The sequence below is a fragment of the Dasypus novemcinctus genome, chromosome X (assembly GCF_030445035.2).
Source record: "Dasypus novemcinctus isolate mDasNov1 chromosome X, mDasNov1.1.hap2, whole genome shotgun sequence".
NCBI classification, from domain to species: domain Eukaryota; kingdom Metazoa; phylum Chordata; class Mammalia; order Cingulata; family Dasypodidae; genus Dasypus; species Dasypus novemcinctus.
Genome location: NC_080704.1, coordinates 105,720,946 through 105,735,485, shown reverse-complemented (window position 1 = coordinate 105,735,485; position 14,540 = coordinate 105,720,946). Strand labels below are relative to the sequence as shown.

At 37.8% G+C, this 14,540-nt stretch overlaps 1 pseudogene; it reads right to left on the bottom strand.

Moving 5' to 3' along the window:
* Window positions 1-712: 712 nt before the first annotated feature.
* On the bottom strand, window positions 713-1,475 carry LOC101439275 (ubiquitin carboxyl-terminal hydrolase 4 pseudogene; annotated as a pseudogene).
* Window positions 1,476-14,540: the final 13,065 nt, after the last annotated feature.

Sequence of the window (14,540 nt, the reverse complement as noted above, 5' to 3'; positions counted from 1 at the left end):
CAGTTTCCTACTGCTCCTGTCACAAACTTAGTGACTTAAAAACAAACAAACAGAAATTATCTTCTTACAGCGCTGGAAGTCGCATGTCCAAAATGGTTCTCACTGGGTTAAAATCAAGGTGTTAATAGAGCTGTGTTCCTGTGTGGAATCTTCAGGAGCTTCTAGAGCAAGAGTTAACAAGGGGCCCATGATCTTGTACTGAAATTCAAAAAAACACTATTCTTGTGGGGACGTGTTAGTGTGGGTGTGATATATTTATTAAATAAGACAATACAGTGTGGACTTAGTAAGGGGTCTGTGGCTTTCACCTGATGGGCAAAGGAAAGGGGTCTGTGGAACAAAAAAGGCTAAGAACCCCTGTTCTAGAGGCTGCCCACAGACCCTGGCTCATGGATGGTTGAGTCTTTCTCACATGGCATCATTCTTTGTTTACACCCTCATATCTGACTTTCCTGCCTCTTTCTTTCACAAGGACCCTTGTGATTACACTGGGCCTACCTGCGTAATTCTGGAAAACCACCCCATCTCAAGATGCGTAACTAATTCACACCTGCAAAGTCCCTTCTGCCATGTAAGGTACATTCACAGATTCCAAGGATGAGGATGTGACCATCTTTGGAGGGGGGGCTTTATTCTACCTACCACAAGTAGTTTGTTATCTTTTTAGGAACTGGTGGACAAGGGATCTTAAGTTGGAGTCCATGGTCGAGCTTCACAGTGGTCTGAAAACTTCTGTCTGCAGAGTCTGTCTGGGCCATATACTATGGTCATTCTGGGGCTTGATTACTAGTACCTTACCCTGGTGTTGAACAGTGTTTTCCAGCTTGCTCAACTGCTCTTAGGTGTTGCTCATATATTTGTTTCAGAGTTGTGTCTCACAGTCTGCATGGATGTTGAACAGATTCTGCATCTCCTTCTCAGTGGTTGTGATGGTTTCTGCCTTGTTAAAATGGCAACTCAGCACATTGGTTTGCTCACAGTTTTCACAGACTCTCAGTTCCAGCAAATATACCTCGACTATGCAGTCGAGGTAAAGTACATGTTTGTATGCTTACAAACAGGCTATTCTCCACAATTTTTCTAACTGCTGGCCTTTTACACAGCCATATCAGCTTAGTAACTCATTCCAGGCCTCGGCTGGTATCAGCATATAGTCCAGTTCATCAATTAAGTGTTCTTTCAAGGTCTGGTTCTCACAATCTGAAAAAAAATCTGGTGTTATCTATTGGACCAGGAAACAGATTGTGTTCACACACATTATACATATCCCGGCTGTCGAAGCCCACACACTTCTACTGCTTGAAACACCAGCAGTCAATAAAATACCACTGTGCCCTGAGTTAGAGCCTGGTCCTCTTCAAAGCCCTGAGCTCAGATTTCTGGGTCTCTGTATCCAGTTTTTCACAGCAACCTCTGTCTTACGCCACCTCCTGCACTATCTGGGCCCAACCAGTCCTGGCATCCACCTCACGCATGGTGTGTTGCAGGCCCTTATCTTAATCTTTTCATTTTGCTTTTTAAAAGGAAGAATTCCTCTCCTTTCTCTTCTAATATTTCTATTAAATTTCTTATTTGGTCAATTTTTAAAAAATTTCCAATGTGTATTCTTGTCCTTTATTCTTTTTCCATAAAATCCTGCTCCTATTATATATGAATGCAATAATTTATTAACCCTCTGGTATATAAATTATTTCTTTTAAAAAGGCAGTTTTTAATGGAAACAAATCGCTTGGAAAACTGCATACTCTATATACATGGAGAGAGAAAGAGAGACGGAGACAGAGAGGGATAGAAACAGCGAGAAAAGAGAGACGGAGAGGAAAACAGAATTCAGTAGGATGGTTAAATATAAAGTTGAGGAGCCAATATCTTTATAGTGTATAAACAATCCATTAGAAGATAAAAAGGAAGAGAAGACACACTTTGCAATAGCAATAAAAAAGATAAAACATTTAGTAGGAAATGTGGAAAGCATGAGGAAAACACAAGTAAAAGACAAAGAGAACTTGAACCAATGGAAAACATTGTATTCTTGGAAGACTCTCATTGTAAAGATGGTAATTATCTAAGCAAGTTAAAAAATGTAATGGATTCATAATAAACTTTCAGCGGTTTTTTTCCTACAAGATAATTGTAAATTTTGTATGGAATACATGCAAAAATATCCAGGAATCTCTGAAAAAGAAAAGCAATGAGGGGGAACTAATTCTATGATATATTAAAACATACTATAAACACCCTGTCGGTGGACCTTACCTTGGAATATATGTTAACCTATTTCCTCAACGTAACAAAATTAGACTCATGTATGGTTTCCCTACACATTGTTTTTGTGCCCCTTTTATTTGAGCCTATAATTAGCACTATACCCATTAAATATAAATCCCAGAGACTTAAACCTTCAGTCTGTTCACATGCTGGTTGAGCCCTTAATCTCAGCAGAGTTGCAACACCTACTCTTTAGTTCACTGGACTTGCTCAGGAGAACTAACAAAAGGATGGCAATGGACAACACCCATCACAAAAAAACAGAGAGTATCTACAACTGCAAGTAAAACCATTCTATCCATCTGCCTCATTGGATCTAAGTCCCCTCTCAACTGGGTGAAGTATGGGCATCAACATCCACAAATTTTTCCCAATCCAATGCCACCTCTTCTATGTGGACATTGGATTGGTTGTGTCCATTGCACCTCTATGTCAAGAGGAGGCTCAGATTCCACATGGATGCTGGCTGCCATCCTCCCATTTTCAGTTGTAATCACTCTAGGCTCCATGGTGTGGTGATTGTCCTTCTTCAACTCCATCTTAGCTGAGTGTGGTAAGTCCAATAAATCAGATTGTAGGTGCTGGAGTCTGTTGAGGCTCAGGGCCTGGCTATCACATTATCAGTCCAGAGATTCAAATCCCCTAACTATATCTTAAACCCCAACGTTAACTGCACCTCCAGCAGATTAGTATGAAAGTCTTATGAAGGGAGATCCCATCTGAGTCCAGATTCATCACACATAAGCACCATTTCCAGAGAGGGGCCATCTGCCCTGGTAGTAAACCCCATCGGCCATGACCATAACTCTCATGGGTCTCTTTAGCCTTCATAGATGTAAGAGGGAATGCAACTATGGACTAAAGTAGACTTATTATTCTAGTAATGGAAGAAGTTGTAACATTGATATAATGATAGTGATCAGCAGAGATTCTGAGGGGAGAGAGAAAGAAGAATAGGTGTAACATGGAGCATTTTTGGGACGTTGGAATTTTTCTGCATGAGATTGCAATGACAGATACAGGTGATTATACATTTTGTCAAAAACTTACAAAATTGTGTGGTGCAAATTATAAACCATAATGTAAGCTATAGACCATGGTTAGTAGCAATGTTTCAATATTTGTTCATCAATTGTGACAAATGTACCATACTAATGAAAGATGTTAATGGGGGAAAGTGAGGGGGGGAAGGGGGGGTATATGAAAGTCCCTTATATTTTCATTGTGACCTTTCTGTAATCCAAAAACTTCTTTAAAAATAAAGCTGAAAAACGTACTACAAAGCCTCAAAAGTGAAAAGAGTGTGGTATTGGTGCATGAATAGAGAGACAGATGGAAGAGAACAGAAATTCTAGAAATTGACCCAACTAGATAAGGGGATTAGCATAAGGCATTTTAAATCTATCTGACTTTTAATAAATGGTGCTGGAAATAAAGTTGGATCTGTGTCTCATACCTTACAGCAGTCTGAATTCCAAATGATTAACAATTTAAGTGTAAAAAAGAAATTAAACTACAAAAGTGCTAGTAGAAAATATGGGTGAATTCTCTGATAATCTTAGAGTGGGAGAAGGCCTTTTTAGCGGTGACTCAAAATCCAGAATTCATTAAGAGAAAAAGATGATAAATTTGACTGTTATTAACAACAAAAGCTACTTCATGGCAAAAAAACTTCATAAGTGAAGTAAAACAAAATAAAAAATTGAAAAAATATTTGCAATTCATATCACAAAAGACTACTGTGTCATAGAAATTGAGAAGGAAAAGACCAACATCCCAATGAAAAATTAGCATAGAACATGAACACACAATTCAAAGAAATGCAGAGATTCATTAAAAAATAAGAAGATGCCCAACCTCATTCACAATAAAAGTGATTCAGATAAAAAATCTGACATTATTGATTATTGATTATTGAACCCCTCTGTGGTCCAAAAATTCTTCAAAAATGAAACCTAATATATTGCCAAATTCAATTAATATGAAAATGAAATAGCAATGATAGGTTTAAAGTTTAGAAATAGAATACATACTAATTTAGAAAAACTAAACTAAAATAAAAATAAATTGAGATGATAAAAAATGAAAAATATCATAAAACTTTAAACTCACTGAATGTACTTTTGGAGAGTGTATACTACAATGTAAACTATAATCCATATGGTGCAGCAGTGCCCCCAAATATATTCACCAAATGCAATGAATGTGCCACAATGATGAAAGAGGTTGTTGATGTAGGAGTGTGGGGGATGGGGTATGTGGGAACCTTTTTTTTTTTTTTTTTTTTTTTATTGACTTTGTAATAATATTACATTAAAAATATATATGTGAGGTCCCATTCAACCCCACCCCCCCCCACCCCCCCTCTCCCCCCCCCCCCAACAACACTCGTTCCCATCATCATGACACATCCATTGGATTTGGTAAGTACATCTTTGGGCACCTCTGCACCTCATATACATTGGTTCACATCATGGCCCATTCTCTCCTCTATTCCATCATGTAGGCCCTGTGAGGATTTACAATGTCCGGTGATTACCTCTGAAGCACCATCCAGGGCAGCTCCATGTCCTGAAGACGCCTCCACCTCTCATCTCTTCCTGCCTTTCCCCATACCCTTTGTCCATTATGTCCACTTTTCCCAATCCAATGCCACCTCTTCTATGTGGACACTGGATTGGTTGTGTTGTGGGAACCTTTTATATTTTTTAATGTAACATTTTTTGTGATCTATGTATCTTCAAAAATACAATTAAAAAATCCTTTAAAAAATTCTCTGACATAACAATTCTTACCTACCAGTTTGACAGAAATCCAAAAGGTTTATAAATTACTTCACTGATGAGGCTTTGGGGAAAAAGGAACAACTCCTATGGAGGAGAACCTGGCAATATCTATCAGAATTACAGATGTTTTCCTTTGATTTAATGATCCTGCTTTTGAGAATCTATATTGTAAGTAATTATGCAATTACAGAAAACTACATATTTGCAATGACATGCACACAAAGGGTTCTCATTCAGGCAAAAGGAAAAAAAAAGCAAACACACAGAAACAAAACAAAAAACTATGGCAAAAATGATCACCGTGTACTAATGTGGAGAGATCTCCAGGAAACATTTTTTTCTTTATTAAAGAATTTGTGGGTTTACAGAACAATCATGGATAAGATGCAGTATTCCCATATACCACCCTGTTATTAACACCTTGCATTGGTGTGCAACATTTGTTACAATTGATGAAAGAACATTTTTTAAGATGCTATATTGACTATGGTCTATGATTTAACTTAGAGTTCACTCTGTGTAGTTTAGTTCCACGGATTTTTTAAAAAAATTATTCTCTTACCATATATACAATCCAGCATTTTCCCTTTTAACCATATACATATATATATATATATTTCAGTGCTGTTAATTATAATTACTTTATTGTTCTACCATCACCATACATCACCAAATCATTTCCATCATTCCAAATAGGAACCCTGTATAGTTTAAGCCTTAACTTTGCATTTGCTGTGCTCACTGTGTCTCCTGGTAACCTCTGTTCTAGATTCTGACTCTATGAATTTGCTTTTTCTAATTATTTCATATCAGTGAGATCATATAATATTTGGTCTTATATGTCTTGCTTATTTCATTGAGCACAAAGTTTTAAGATTCTTCCATGTTGTAAATGTTTCAGAACTTCATTATTTCTTATTGCCAAATATATTCCATAATGTGTATGTACATTTTTTGTTTATCCACTCAATTGATGAACACTTCAGGTGTTTCCACCTTTTTGCTATTGTGGATAATGCTGCTATAAACATTGGTGGACCAGCATCAGTTTGAGACACTTTTATCAATTTCTTTGTGTATATACCTAGAAGTAGAATTGCCAGGTCATATATTTAACTTATATAGAAGTCACCATTTGCTTTCCACAGTGGCTGCACCACTTGACATCCCCACCAACAATGCAGTAGAGTCTCAATTTCTCCACATCCTCTCCAACACTTTTTATTTTCTGTTTTTAAAATAATAACCATCCTTTTTTTTTTTTTTTTTTTTTTTAATTTTTTTATTTTTTATTGAATTTGTAATAATATTACATTAAAAATATATATGTGAGGTCCCATTCAACCCCACCCCCCCACCCCCCCTCTCCCCCCCCCCCCCAACAACACTCGTTCCCATCATCATGACACATCCATTGGATTTGGTAAGTACATCTTTGGGCACCTCTGCACCTCATATACATTGGTTCACATCATGGCCCATACTCTCCTCTATTCCATCATGTAGGCCCTGTGAGGATTTACAATGTCCGGTGATTACCTCTGAAGCACCATCCAGGGCAGCTCCATGTCCCTAAGACGCCTCCACCTCTCATCTCTTCCTGCCTTTCCCCATACCCTTTGTCCATTATGTCCACTTTTCCCAATCCAATGCCACCTCTTCTATGTGGACACTGGATTGGTTGTGTCCATTGCACCTTTATGTCAAGAGGAGGCTCAGATTCCACCTGGATGCTGGATGCAATCCTCCCATTTTCAGTTGTAATCACTCTAGGCTCCATGGTGTGGTGGTTGTCCTTCTTCACCTCCATCCTTTTGGTGTGAAGTGTTAACTCATCATGGTTTTGATTTGCACTTCCCCATTGGCTAATAATATTGAATATCTTTTCATATACTTATTGGTCATTTGTATATCTTCTTTGGAAAAATGTCTACTTGAGTGATTTGCCTATTTTAAATTGTGTTGTTGGTCTCTTTATTTTTGTGATGTTCTTTATATATTTTGATATTAAGCCATTATCTGAAGTATGGTTTTCAACTATTTTCTCCCGTTCTAGAAGTTGTCTTTTCGCTTTCTTGATAATGTCTTTAATATACAAAATTTTTAAATTCTAATAAAGAAAGTCTACTGTTCTTTTTTTGTTGTTCATGCTTTTGGTGTCATATCTAAGAATCCATTATTAAATCACAAGTATCATATCTAAGAATCTGTTATTGAATCACAGATAATGAAAATTTGCTCTTATGTTATCTTCTAAGAATTTTATAGTTTTGCTTTTATACTTAGTTCCTTGATCAACTTTGAGTTAATTTTTGTATATGGAGTGAGTTCATTCTGGATGGATGCCCAGTTTTCCTAACACCATTTGTTGAAGAGACTATTTTCCCGTTGCATGTACTTAGCACCTTTGCTGAAAAGAAATTGGCTATAGATATGTTGATCTATTTCTGGACTGTTCCATTGGTCTATGTTTCTATCTTTATACCAGTACACCACTGTTTGATTACTGTAGCTTTGTAGTACAATTTGTAATTGGAAAGTGTTAGTCCTCCAACTTTGTTCTTCTTTTTCAAAATTGTTTTGGCGATTCAGGGCTTATTGCAGTTACAAACAAATTTGAGGATTAACATTTCTATTTCTGCAAAAAGAACTGCTGGACTTTTAATAAGGATTATTCAGAATTTGTAGATATCTTTGGATAATATTATCTTATCAACATTAAGGTTTCTAATCCATGAAAACAGGATGTGTTGCCATTATTAAGTCATCTTTATTTTTTTTAAAAAAAACAGCGCTTTGTAGTTTTCAGTGTATAAGTCTTTTATATCTTTGTTTAAACTTTTTTTCTCAGTATTTAATTCCTTGAGATACTATTGTAAATAGAATTGTTTCCTTGATTTCCTCTTTGGATTGTTCATTGCTAATGCATAGAAACACAATTGAACTTTCTGTGTTGATTTTGAACACTGCCAATTAGATAAAATTGTGTATTAGCATAATAGTTTTCTTTTGGATTCCTTTGGATTTTCTATATGTAAAATCATCTTATCTGCAAATACAGATAGTTTTGCTTCTTCTTTTCCAATTTGGATATCTTTTATTTATTTTTCATTCCTAATTGCTCTGGCTAGAACTCTTAGTACAATGTTGAATAGCAGTGGTAAAAGAGGGAATCCTTTTGTTCCTCCTGATCTTTAGAGGTAGGTTTTATATCTTAAATATTTGAGTATGACATTAGCTGTGATATTTTTTCCATAAATGGTCTTTATCATGCTGAGATAGTTCCCTTTTATTCCTGGTTTTCTGAGAGTTTTATCAGGAAAGGGTGCTGGATTTTTTAAGTGCCTTTTTTTTTTGCATCTATTGAGATAATCATGTGGTATTTTTCTTACTTCTATTTGTGTGGTGAATTACATTAATTTTCATATATTAAACCACCCATGAATTATTGAGATAAATCCTACATGGTCATAGTGAATAATCTTTTAAAAATACTGTTGGATTCAGTTTCTAGTATTTTATTAATATTTTTGCATCTATATTAGTAAGGTAAATTGGCCTGCAATTTTCATTTCTTGTAATATCTTCATCATGCCTTGGTATCAGGGTCATCCTGACCTCATAGAATGAACTGGGAAGTATTCCTTCCTCTATGAATTATTTGGAAGAATTTGAAAAGGATTGATGTCAATTCTTTCAATGCTTGGTAGAATTCATCAGTGAAGCCATATAGTCCAGGACTTTCATTTGGAGGATAGTTTTAGATTATTGATTCAATCTCTCTACTCATCATAGGTTTGTTGATATTTTGTCCTTCTTCTTGAGTCAATTTAGATAATCTGTGGAATTCTTGGAATTTTTCTGTGTCATCTAGATGATCTAATCTGCTGGTGTGCAATTGTTCATAGCATTCTCTTATAATCCTTTCTATTTCTGTAAGGTCGATAGTAATATTAGAATTTTCCTTTCTGATTTTAGCTATTGAATATTTCCTCTCTGTTTCTTTGTCAGCCTGTCTAAAGTTTCAATTTTATTGTTTTTTTTTCAAAGAACCAACTTCTTAGTTTTTAGGTTCTCCCAATTGTCTTTCTATTCTCTCTTATTTATCTTCAGTTTAATATTATTTCTTTCCTTCTACTATTTTGTTCTTCCTTTTATAGTGCCTCAGGATGTGAATTTAGGCTATTTGAGGTCTTTTTTCTTTTTAAATATAGGTATTCATAGCCATAAACTTCCCTCTGAGAACTGACTTCGCTGCATCCCATAAATTTTGATATGTTGTGTCTTTTATTTCATTCATCTCTATGTATTTTCTTTTCTTTTCTTTTCTTTTTTTTTAAGGAGGTACTGTGGATTGAGCCCAGGGACTCATACATGGGAAGCAGGCACTCAAGCACTTGAGGAATATCCATTCCTTCACAGGATTTTCTAACATCCCTTGTAATTTCATCTTTAACCCATTGGATGTAAGAATACACTCTTTATATGTGGATGTTACATTTGCTGCAACTGATGTACAGATATTGAAACATAGCTACTAACCATGGTTCCATTATGGGGAAGAAGGAAGATGGTTTGATGTTGTGTATATGGGAGTTCCCAATATTCTATATATGACTTTACTGTGACCTAAAACTTTTTTGAAGATATAATTTTAAAAAGATGTAGGCACTGAGGAAAAAATGGAAAATATTGCCTTTCCACTGTACATACAGGGCAACACCTATTATAATGATGAAAGTCAAAACATCAAAAATTTTTATGATATTTTTCATTTTTAATACCTCAATTTATTTTTTACTTTATTTCAGTTTTTTTAAATTATTATGTATTCTATTTCTAATCTTTAAACCTATAATTACTATTTAATTTTCCTATTAATTGAATTTGGCAATATATTAGACTTCATTTTTGAAGAAGCTTTGGATCACAGAGGGTTTCAACTATGGCAGGGTAGGAGCACTGATATGGGGTATCATTGATGGGGGATGGATGTGTGGGAGGGAGTTCTGCAGGTCATGCATGAAAGGTATATAGATATGTTTGGATATTATTTGGGCATTGACATAGTGGGTAGAGTTCCACAAGACAACGGAGGGAGTGCTGAGTCCCATCCTGGGGAGGAACTATGTTGCATTCCCCAATGGAACAGCAACAATCCCCCAGGTGAAAGGGCAAAGACCAGTGAAAAAGGATGGTTCAATGATAGGCCCTTGATACTGATGACTATGCTTATGAGTCTGTGTGCTTGAAATTTCAACTAGGCCTAGAGCTGCAGGTGCCTAAGAGTTTCCTCCTGAGAGCCTCCATGTTGCTCAAAGGTAGCCGTTCTCTAAGGCAAATTCAGCATGTAAATGTATTACCTTCCCCCTAGCATGGGACATGACTCCCAGGGATGAGCATCCCTGACACTGAGGGATTACTACCAATCACCAGCTGGTGATGCAGCTAGAAAAAGACCTTGAATAAAAGGGGGAAATGGTGAAGACAAATGAGTTTATATGGCTAAGAGTCTTCATAATGAGTCAAGAGGTCATCAGAGGGGTTGTGCTTACACACATCTCAGCAGAATCTCAGAGACAGCCAAAGTAGATACAACTCCATGTAGTTGTGCTCCTAAAGTCTACTGAAACACCTAGGTCCTACAGCCATGACAGATGGCTCTAAAGTTCACTGCCTTGCAAGTGGGCTGTACTTTGGAACTTGTGCTCCTGAGTATGATGGAATTGAACTCAGATATGACCTCTTTACACATGCCTCCTCTGTCACTTTTACTAAACCTGTACTTGGTGCTGGGATTGGTGTATGTCCAGGAGACTTAAATCTCTGGACTTTCCATGTGCCAGCTGGGCCCTGAGCCTCAGCAGAGTTGCAATACCTTCCCTCCAGTTCATTGGATTTACCCAGGTCAGTTAACAAGGAGGTGAGGATGGTCAACCACCACACCAAGGAACCAAGAGAATCTACAACTACAAGCAGGAGAATCCCATCGTTCAGTCATGTGGGATCTAAGCCCCCTCTTGATTTAGAGGTGAAGTGGATATCACCATCCCAGGGTCCCCAGCATGGAGGAAAAAATATGGATTAAAGTGGCTTACTGGTATTCTTCTATAGAATTATAGTGGCTCTAACAATGGAAGAAATTGTATTACTGATATGGAGACAGTGGCCATGGGAGTTGCTGAGGACAGGGAGAGGAGAGAAGACATGTGATATTGGGGCATTTTCAGAACTTGGAGTTGTCCTCAATGATATTGCAGGGACAGATGCAGGGCATTATATATCCCAGCATAACCCCCTGAATGGACTGGGAGAGAGTGTAAACTACAATGTAAGCTACAATCCATGCTGTGTAGCAGTGCTCCAAAATATATTCATCAAATGCAATGAATGTGCCACAGTGATGAAAGAGGTTGTTGATGTGAGTTGAAACTTTTATTGATACATAAGGCCATTTTTATCTCTTGTAACATTTTTTTATTTACAGTATATTCTGTCTGATATTAGCATAGCCACCCCAGCACTCAATTTATTACTATTTGTATGGGCTGTTTTTCCATCTTTCCACTTTCAACCTATTTGTATCTTTGGACCTAAGATGAGTCTCTTGTAAATAGATTATAGTGGGTTCATGCCTCTTTTATTCTTTATTTTCAAAGGATCTTTAGATTACATAAATGCTACATCAGAAATATAGGGGATTGCCATATATCCCACCCTCTCTTTTCCACAATTAACCTCATTAACAACATCTTTCATTGTTGTGGCATATTTGTTACATTTGATGAGCACATATTGAAACATTGTGACCAACCATGGTGTAGCAGTTTGATATAATTGATGAACTCCAAAAAGAAATATTGGATTATACTTGTAATCTGATCTGCACCTAGGCATGATTGAGTTATGATTATGGCATTGAGTCCCCACCCAGTGCCCACACCTTGGTGGGTGGGGACTCACAGATAAAAGGCATGGCAAAAACTCAGCATGTAAATGCAGTGCATTCCCCCCAGCGTGGGACATGACACCCGGGGATGAGCCTCCCTGGCACTGAGGGATCACTACCACATATCAGCTGAAGATGCAACTAGAAAAGGACCTTGAATTAAAGGTTCAACATGGATCAGCAGAATATCCCTGTCTACATATAATAACATGACTTCAAAATGCTGTTTGACCTAATGTAAGGGGGAAATGGAAAGGAGAAATGAGAATATAAGGCTGTGAGTCTCTAAAAAAGAGTCTGGAGGTTGTCAGAAGGAATGCCCTTATGCACAACTGAGCAGAGTCTGAGAGACAGATAAAGTAGATACAACCCCAGGTATTGCTTCTTTTGAGGGATAAAGAGACCCACGGGTTCTATGGTCATGACAGATGGGGTTCACTGCCATGGCAGATGGCCCTTCTTTGGAGCTGGTGTTTCTGCGTGATGGAATTGGACTCAGAGGGGATCTCTTTTCACAAGACTTGCATGCTACTTTAATGGAATTGTAGTTGGTGCTGGGGTTTTAGATATATTTAGGGGATTTGAATCTCTGGACTGATAATATGACACCCAGGCCCAGAGCCTCAACAGATTTCAGCTCCTACACTTTGATTTATTGGACTCACCCCACTCAGCTAACATCGAGTTGAAGAAGGTCAACCACCACACCATGGAGCCTAGAGTGCCTTCAACTGAAAGCAGGAGGAGTGCATCCAGTATCCATGTGGAATCTAAGCCCCCACTTGACATAGATGTGCAATGGACACAACCAATCCAATGTCCACAGAGAAAATGTGGAATGGGTGTGGGAAGGGTAGCCATGGTGGCTGCTGGGTTTGGGGAATGGGAGGAAGAGATGAGATGTGGAGGCGTTTTCGGGACGAGGCGATGTCCTGGGTGGTGCTTCATGGACAATTACAGGACATTGTAGATTCCCCCAGGGCCCAATGGATGGAATGTGGGAGAGTGTGGGCTATGATGTGGACCATTGATAGGGGTGCAGTGATGCTCAGAGATGTACTTACCAGGTGCAATGGATGTGTCATGATGATGGGAGAGAGTGTTGCTGTGGGGGGGCTGGGGGGTGGGGGCGGTGGGGTTGAATGGGACCTCATATTTTTTGAATGTAATTTTTAAAAATAAATAAATAATAATTTTTTAAAAAGGCATGGCAAAGAACAGAGTGGAGGGCATTTAATGTTGGGGTTTTGATTTGGAGTTTGATGCTGAAGACTTAAACTGGAGTCCTGGAAAGTCAGCATGCAGAGGAAAGAGAAGCCAGCCCCAGGAAGGAAGGAACCTTGAAGCCAGAGTAAAGCAAGCTCCAGGAATGTAGGAACCCAGGAACCCTGAACCCTTCAGATGTTGGCAGCCATCTTGCTCCACATAGACGTTAGTGAGGAAAGTAACTTATGCTTTATGGCTTAGAATCTGTAAACTCTTACCCCAAATAAATACCCTTTATAAAAACCAACCAATTTCTTCTATTTTGCATCAGAACCCCTTTGGCTGACTAATACACATGGCCTATAGTTTACTTTATGGTTTACACTTTGCACCACACAATTTTACAGATTTTGACAAAGTTTTTAATGGCCCGTATCCATCATTGCAACATCATGCAGAGCAATTCCAATATCCCAAAAATGCACCATGTTACTCCTATTTTTTCCTTAACCTCCCTTCAGAAACTTTGGTGACCACTGTCTTTATATCAGTGTTACAGTTTCTTCCATTACTAAATTAATAATAAGTCTACTTTAGTCCATAGTTGCATTCCCCCCTTATGTTTGTGTGTTCCCCAATCTTGGGAATTTGGGGATGGTGATGCCCACTCTGCTTCCATTTGAGATAGGGCTTAGATCCTATGGGGCATATGGATGGAACTGTCTTGCTTGCAGTTGTAGATACTGTTTTTTTAGGTGGTTGTTGTCCATCATAATTTTGTTAGTTGTCCTGGGTTAGTCTGATGAACTGGTGTAGGTGTTGGCTACAACTCTGCTTAGATTCAAGGCTCAACAGGCAAAGAACAGCAAGAAGATTTAAGTCTCTGGGATATATATTTAATGGGTATGGCATGAATTATAGATTCAAATAAATGGGACAGAAGATCTATGTGTAGAAAAACTATAAATATCCAAGCTTGACTTTCCAAGGTAAAGCCAACCAATGGGTTGCCAATTTCCTAGGATTGTCTACCCTGCCTATATACTCTAGATTTATCTAGAGACCTTAAGAGTACCCCTGCTTGAGGCACTGTTTACTGTGACAGTCAGTGAGATCTTCCTGAGATGTGCATAAATGTTAACCTCTGGAATGATGATGTCCTGAGTCACTTTGAAATCTCTAAGCTATAAAAATTCATTTGTATTTAATATTTCCCCCTTTTGGTCTAGGTTTCTTTTCATAATGCATTACTAGATGGCACTTGGTAATAATTCCTTTTTGCCATGGAGGCTTATCTCTGGGATTCATGTCCCATGTCAGGGGGGAAGGTA